The 8,356-nt window shown below is 47.7% G+C and overlaps 1 long non-coding RNA gene across 1 annotated transcript; it reads left to right on the plus strand.

The window, feature by feature from the left end:
• The first annotated feature begins 2,174 nt into the window (after nucleotides 1-2,174).
• Nucleotides 2,175-5,946, plus strand: LOC109502634. Its single transcript, XR_002744753.2, has 2 exons — nucleotides 2,175-2,706; nucleotides 3,122-5,946. It is a non-coding gene; the product is annotated as an uncharacterized LOC109502634 (long non-coding RNA).
• The last annotated feature ends 2,410 nt before the right edge of the window (nucleotides 5,947-8,356 follow it).

Consider the following 8,356-nt stretch of genomic DNA (forward strand, 5'->3'; position numbering starts at 1 on the left):
TACAGAAATAGACCAAAAAAAAAAAAAAAAAAAAAAAGAGAATAACAAGTAAAACTAATGTATGTGGAAACTTAGTATATAATAAATGTATTTGTAAGAAAAGAAGGATAATTATATGCTAACTAATTTGGATGTAAATTTAAAAAAATAAAATTTAAAAAAAGAAAAGGATATTTTTAGCAGCTGGCTAGGCGTGAAAAGAGTGAGTTAGGGTCCTACTTGCTACCATTCACATAAATTTCAAATGGATTAAATAACTAGGCATGAAAAACAAGATGATGAGCTTATTAGGGAAAAAAATGGATTGTATATATGACCATGGGATAGAGAAGTCTTTAAAACACAAAATGCAAATACTATAATTTGCTAAATTTTATGTGTATCTATGAAAAACTAACTCCCTCCCTCAAAAAAAAAAAAAGGTTGAAAGACAAGTGAATGGGAGAAACTACTTGCAGTTATTTAAAAAAAAAATTTAATGTATTATTTTTGAGAGAGAGAGACAGAGCGTGAGTGGGGAAGGGGCAGAGAGAGACAGGAAGACATAGAATCCGAAGCAGCTTCAGGCTCCGAGCTGTCAGCACAAAGCCCAATGCGGGACTCGAACCCACGAACCGTGAGATCATGACCTGTGCTGAAGTCGGACACTCAACCGACTGAGCCACCCAGGTGCCCCATATTTGCAGTTATAAAGTAGACAAAGAATGGGGCTCCTGGGTGGCTCAGTCGGTTAAGTGTCTGACTCTTGATTCCGGCTCAGGTCATGATCTTACCGTTGGGTTAGTGAGATCGAGCCCTGAGTCAGGCTGTGCACTGATAGAGAGGAGCCTGCTTGGGATTCTCTCTCTCTCTCTCTCTCTCTCTCTCTCTCTCTCTCTCTCTCTCTCGCTCGCGCATGCACGCGCACTGCCCCTTCCCCCCTCAAATAAACATGAAAAAAAATTTTACATAGACAAAGGATTCGTTTCCTGAATATGTGAATAACTGTTATTATAATAAGTCTATGAGAAATGGACACACATGCCACAAAAAAACAGACACATTTTATGGAGGAGTTCATGAAAAAGGAAACCTGTATGGCTTATAAACATGTGAAAAGGAGCACGTGGTGTTATTCAAGGAAATTCAAAACAAAAGGATACATTTTCATTCGTCAAGTTGGCAAAAAGTAAAAAAGGGTTTGGTAATAAATATTGGCAGTGATGTGTACCCACGCTGTCAGTGGGAGTAGAAATTCGTGTGCAGTCCCTTAGGTGTGGTATCTATTAAAAAACCAAAAGTGCAGATTCCATTGACCCAGAAGTTCCACTTCCCAGAATCTGTCCCAGGGAAACCCTCTCGTGCCTGCAGAAGGAGGCATTTATAAGGGAATCTACTGCAGTGTTATTTGCAGTAGAAAAACACTGTAAACAACCTAATTAAAGTCATAGCAGAGTAAACAAAGTACAGTGTATCTGGATTCTCAACTACTTAATTTGAAACAATGAGGGGCACATATATTATTTACTGACACGGGACCGTCTTCGGGACATCTTGATGGAATTGCAGAGGGACTCAAACTGTGATGTCATTTGTTTAAAGGCACAAAATAATACCTATAATGTGTCTATATATGTACATATATATATGAATATACACATTGTATACACATATGTACATATGCAAAAAAGAATATACACCAAATTGGTAACTCTGATTACCTCTAGGGAGGGGACCACAATTGGGAGGTGAAAGTCCTAAAATCGTAAAAGCCTGTAATGTTTATAAGGAGAATGTATTTGTGTTAGAATTACTAATAACTAATATCTGTACAGAAATGAAAAGAAATAGGGGCGTCTGGGTGGCTCAGTCAGTTAGGCGTCTGACTCTTGATCCCAGCTCAGGTCTTGATCTCAGGGTTGTGAGTTCGGGCCCCATGCTGGGCATGAAGCCTGCTAAAAAAATTAATTTTAAAAAATTAAAAGAAGCAAGGAAAAAAACTCGTTAGGCAATCTCCAGTAACATTTTGGTTATCCCATCTAGGGTTATTTCTTCTATATAGGTTTTTTAGTGTTTCTGATCATTTTGGTATGTTTTTTCCTGTTGTTGTTTATTTTATTATTATTTGATTATTTTTATTTTTTTGAGACAGAGACAGAGCATGAACAAGGGAGGGGCAGAGAGAGAGGGAGGCACAGAATCGAAAGCAGGCTCCAGGCTTTGAGCTGTCAGCACAGAGCCCGACACGGGGCTCAAACCCACGAACTGTGAGATCATGACCTGAGCCGAAGTCGGACGCTTAACCGACGGAGCCCCCAGCCTCCCCAATTTTGGTTAACAAGCAGGTAACATCTGCTTGTTAAAAACAACCAACTTTTAAGGTAAGTAAAAATCCCCTTCTTCCAAGGTCATTCCTTTGCGTAGCCCGATATGCCATACTTTTTTCTGCATATATCTCATTATTTACACATGCGCTCTAAAGCGCTATCATTTGATATTTAAAATATTCTCATTCTCTTAAACATGGTTCAGGAGTATCCTTTTCCTTTGGAATCATCACTATGTTCCAGACACTGCAGGTGTCGTAAGTATGATGTCATAAGTCCTCAAGTTGGAAAGAACTCTGAGCAGAACCCCATCTGTAGAATGAGAAGCCAATGCCCACCTCACAGAGTTTTGGGGATCGAGCAAGACGTTGCCTACGGGGCACGCAGGGCTAGCACAAAGGTAAGTGCACAGTGTCTTATGCTTATTATGAGCACTGCAGCAGCCACCAACTTTATCAAGGCACCAAGAACCTTGATGCTCTCAGACACGAAGACACTCGCCCAAGACCTAAAACCTGAGAAGTCACAGAACAGGTTCCTCCTGGCTTCAAATGCCATACTTAGCAATATTGGGCCCTTGGAGAAACATGGTAGCAAGGGTGTCAGCCAAGAGACGCTGTCCCGTTGTTATTGGTTGGCACCCCTTCTACATGGTTCTGTGCCCTTTTCAATTGTTCTTGTGCCACAGGAACGTACAGGCCCTAGTCCCACATTTAGTCCCACATTTAGCTGAGCCTCGCTGTATGTGAGTTTGAGGAGCTTTCCCTCAGCAAAGCTGTTTTAGTTGCTTTCCTTTCTGCCTCCTCCACACACAGGCAGGGGAGGTGAGGATGTTCCTGCCTCGTTGGGACACCCAGAGAGGCGGCTTTGCCTGGGCCCCTTTGGAAAACTGCCGCTGCATATGGAGGCAAGGAGGGGGTGTCTGAGACTGTGGACTCGCATCTGTAGCGGGAAGAGAAGTCTGAGGATGATGGTGTTCGAGGTACCGACCCTTGTCATCTTTTCTTTGTTGTGTGTGCATGCGTGTTGGGGGCAGGGCTCTGATTACTGGTTGCTCGCGGTTTCCCTTACTTTCCTCAGAACTCTTCTGATTCGTTAGATTAGCATGAGTAACTGAAGCTGGCAGGATAGTTCCTTTTAATTGGTTGGAGGTTAATATTTTGAACTCCACCGTCAAGGCGGTGGGTCTTGGGTTCTGGAGGCCCGGGCAGCCCCCATCGCGCACGTTGGACCCACACTATCAAACTCATTGCCACCCTCCACCTCTCTCTGTGCCCCACCAGCATTTGTGGGAGGGGAGTTCGTGGTAGGAGCCAGAAAGATCACGAGCTCTCTCCTATCCTTTCAGTGTTAAATTCTGTTTAGCGAAAAACAAACACAAAAACTCATTTAGTTTCCTAATCCTTGTCCTTCCTCCTCCCTCTAACCCCCAACTTTGCTCCCCGTGCCATCAGACTACGCACTTCCTACCTCCCACCCCCCGTTGCAGACGCCTGCAGGCCCCCGGCCACCCGCCCCCCCATTCCTTCACCATATTAGCTCCTGGCTCACCGTCACCTCTCCCGTACCGCTCTGGTCGGGGTTCAGTACAGAGAAGCCTCACAGTACCACGGGGCTCTCAGGTCACTGACCAGCCTGGCTGCGATGTGCTGATCCCGTACTCCGTCTCGGCCTCCTGCTCCCGCAGTCACACCTTAGCCATGGTCATCATCAGTAGCCACACCCCAGTAGGCAACACGGTCTTCATAACTACACCTCTCGTTTTCCAACCGTGGCCCCTTGCCCTTCCGTCCCTCCCCCTCCAGTGCCCACCCCCTCAGCGGTTCTTCAGCCTCGCCGGGCCTAGAGTTCGTGGCCCCTACCACCTTTTTCACTGCCCCTCCCCTCCCCGGAGACTCTCTGGTCCTCATCCACCATGCCCCCGGGTTTAGTCCCACTCTGTGCCTGGAATGCCTGCACACGGCTGGATACAAGCATGTGGACTGACAAAGCTTTGGTTCATGAGTGCCGGGCTCCAGTAAGTTCCTAACGCTGCCCAGCAGCCCCGCACGTCCCTGGTTCCTTCGTCCTCCAGGGGACATTCTCCTTGACCCTCGACCCTTGACCCTGACCCCTCCTCTCCTCTTGAGGGCTGCTCCTGTTGTTTCCTGTTTCACTGAGAAAACAGGCCATCGGCGGGTGGCTTGCTCCTGCTCCCACTACCGTGTCCCCCCGCTTGTGACAGTGGTGAGCCAGCAGCAGTGCCCCTTTCCAAGTCTGTCCTCGTCTGGGCATCCTCCCCGCCCCCGCCCCCACCCCCAAGCACCACCACAGTGCTGTCCTCGCCCCTCCTCCGGGTCATTCCCACCGGCATGTGAACATGCTGGGGTGACTCCCATCTTCCTGTTAACACAAACCCTTGACAGAGTTCTGCACACCCTCCTTTTTTCCACTTCTCAGCTTCCCTTGAACTCTCTCTGGTTGGGCTTCTGTCCCCCTCGGTCTACTGACACCGCGCCGGGCAGGGTCACCAGTGGTTCCCCTGTTGCCAGAGGAATGTGCTTCTCCGTGTTTGAGTCCACCTGTCAGGGACATTTGACACAAAAGCAACGGACAGCCTCCTCTTGCAAACCCCTGCTTCTTGTGGCTTCCTCGTGCTCCACTGGCCACTCAACCTCATTTCCTCCGCCCGCCCTTATCTCCTCCAATACTGGAACGCCCAGTCCCCCTGGCTTCTCTAACTGCATCTACCTCCGTGATGAGCTCAGCCATCTCACAGCTTTCAACACCAACTACATGCTGCCGACTCCTCATTTTACCCCACAGCCCAGATCTTCCCCCGAGCCCCGCACTCGTACCTCTAACTGGCCACTCTATATCTCCATTAAGGTGGCGAATGAGCTAACAGACATCTCAGACTTTAACATGTCAGAGAACAAGCTTCTGAGCTCTCTCCCCTCCCCTGGTCGCCCCTCGGTCTTCCCCACCGAAGGAAAGAACCCTCGTCCGTTTGTGTAGACCCAAAACTTTGGAGACATTTTTCTTTTTCCTCTTCTACCCCACATCCGGTCCATCAGCCAGCCCTGTCAATTCCACCTGCGAAGTATATCCAGCCTCCAGCCTCGACTCGCCTTTTTCCCTGCTACTGATTGGTCCAAGGCATCACCATCTCTCCCCTGGATTACTGCAAGAGCCTTCTAACTGGGACCCCCTGCTCCTACTCCTTGCCCTGCTACGGTGTCCCTCCCCCAGCAGTCAGAGTGATTGTTTCAGAACCTAAATCCTGTCATGCTTTGCTGAGGAAAAAAGCCAATTTCTTGCTGAGATTTGTGAGGTCCTATGTGATCAGCCCCTAAGCTTATGTGACTTCAACCAGCATCTCTCCTCTCTCTGAATAGCCGCTTTGGCCTTGCTTCTCTTCCTGGTGCTTGCCAAACACATTCATAGCCCAGGGCCTTTGCACTCACTCTTCCTTTTGCCTGCAATGCCTTTTCTCCTCATTATTTTTGTGAGTTGCCCTCGCTTCTGTCAGGTGTCTGCATAATGCTGTTAAAGACTTCCCCGCTCACCCCATATAAAATAGCAAAAGCCTGCCCCCTGCAGCACTCCCTGCCCCTCTAACTCTAAAAAAAAAAAAAAAAAAAAAAAAAAAAATCTTTTTCTGGTCTGTCTCCTGCTGTTAGAATGCCCCCAGTGTATAGAAGTCTGTGGCACTTAGTGGGGCAGCATAAATATTTCTTGAATGAATGAATGACCTTGAGATTGTATTTGAGCCTGAAAGCAAAACTTTATAGATTCTTGAAGCTCATTTCATAGCAAAGGAGACCCGTGTCGATCGGACAAACTCGAGAAGCTTCTGCACTTGAAGAACGGCCATCCGCATTTATACACAGACGTAGGCTGTAATTGGTCAGCAGTCCTGCGCGCATATGTGTCTCGGATGGAATTGGGGAATTGAACGTGAGATGAAACATCTCATCAAGAGTTAGCTGGTTTTTACTGGCCTGAAGCTGGGTGCTGCGGCACCTGTGGCTTCCCTCTGCTGCCAGGTGTTTTCTGCAGCGGGGTTCTCGCGTGAGCTGGAAAAAGCGCCGTGGTGGTTATTCACAAGAGGCAACATACGTGGCCTAGACTGTCATTTGTTTCTGTTTGCACTGTCCCTGGAAAGCTGTACTCGGTTTCTGCTGGAACTGAACCGTGGATCCTACAACTGTACAAATTACAGCAGGATCTCCCCCCTCCCTCCCCCCCGCCACTCACTTACCTTAAAGCAAAGTTGCTTGTTTTACAAGTGACCCAGAAGTGAACTTGTGGTGACATTTTGAAATGACACAAATTCAAAACGGCCAGTGGTGCACTTTGGCATGGATCGGAACTGTTTCTCCCCCAGTGTTTGGTTTTGGTGAGCGTGAGGAAGGAGGAAAGAAGAGGGTTTTTGAAGGCAGACGGCCCTGGGTTAGAAGAATGCATATGTTGTCACTAGTTGGGAGGTGTGACTTCGGGCCAGCCACCCAGTCTGTCTGCGTCTCAGTTTCTTTCCCCGTTAAATAGGGTATGATAGCACTGACTTCACAGAAGGGCTCTGAGGTTTTGGTCAGATGACCTGGCTCAGTGCCTGGCACACACATACTCTATTTTGGGGACAACTGTCACGTTGCTGTTGCACAAAGAAGATTTATTGCACAGAGGGAAGGTTTAGGCACAGAATGAAAGGTTATCCCACATCAAACATTGGGAAGTGGGGCGCCTGGGTGGCTCAGTCAATTAAGCATCAGACTCTTGATTTCAGCTCAAGTCATGATCTCAGGCTTGTGAGATCGAGCCCCACGTAGGGCTTAGCCCTCGGCATGGAGCCTGTTTAAGATTTTCTGTCTTTGCCCCTCTCCCACTTGCTCGAGTGTGTGGCTGTGCTCTCTCTCTCTCTCTCTCTCTCTCTCTCTCTCAAAAGAGAGAAGCACATTGGGAAGTAAAGACAGGCCTTTTCCTACAAGTCAGGTATTTTCCACTGCTTGTGAATTCTCTCCCTTCCACCTGCACCTGTCATCTCCCATAATACTGCCCAGTACTGCTCCTGGGACCCAGGCAAGGACTCAACTTTTCATTTTCCACAAAACCTTCCCTCCCATTCCCTTTCCTTGGGTGCCTTGCCCTTGGATGAAGCTAACGCTTGGCATGTTACCTGTCAAATGTTACCAGTCAAATGTTTCCTGTACTTGTCCTCTTTCTTCTGGTTGGAGTTTTTCCCAATTAGGGTTGAGTTCATTAACAACAGCAGAGCCATTTAAATTTCCTTTTTGTGGGGCGCCTGGGTGGCGCAGTCGGTTAAGCGTCCGACCTCAGCCAGGTCACGATCTCGCGGTCCGTGAGTTTGAGCCCCGCGTCGGGCTCTGGGCTGATGGCTCAGAGCCTAGAGCCTGTTTCCGATTCTGTGTCTCCCTCTCTCTCTGCCCCTCCCCCGTTCATGCTCTGTCTCTCTCTGTCCCAAAAATAAACATTGAAAAAAAAATTAAAAAAAAAAATAAATAAATTTCCTTTTTGTAAGAATAAGGCCATTCCTTTCTGTATTCTTTGGCCATAAAGAACAGGAGCAGGGGAGGCGTGATAGAATGAACAGATGCAGAAGTAGATTCAGAGGTTGCTCAGACAAATATCTTTGGGAAGAACAATTTTGCAAAGGCAGGCTTTGCAGTGTGAATATTCTTGGTACCTGCCCAGACTTCTTCAGTGGTGCTAATGCCCCGCCATTAATCTTTAGATCTTGTAGAGCAGCTCTTCCTCCACAAAACGCCTTTCCTGCTGTTTTAGCAGGTGTTCGTTACACGGACTAGAAATCCAGGCAGCAGGTCAGGTGGAGGGAAATCAGCTTTGAACTCACAGTCTGCCACCAGGTGTCAGCAGAGTCTGCCTGGGCCTCGGAGTCTCAAGGGCGAGAGGGCTGGACATTTGTCAGTGACTGTGCTTTGCTGGGGAGGTTTGTCCACCTGTCAGATCAGCCTTCGAGTCCTTTAGCTGAAAGTCAAAGCCTTCAGCCTGTAAATGGTATGGAATGTTGTACTCTTGTTCGAAAGTGA

The sequence above is a fragment of the Felis catus genome, chromosome C1, assembly GCF_018350175.1.
Source record: "Felis catus isolate Fca126 chromosome C1, F.catus_Fca126_mat1.0, whole genome shotgun sequence".
Taxonomy (NCBI): Eukaryota; Metazoa; Chordata; class Mammalia; order Carnivora; family Felidae; genus Felis; species Felis catus.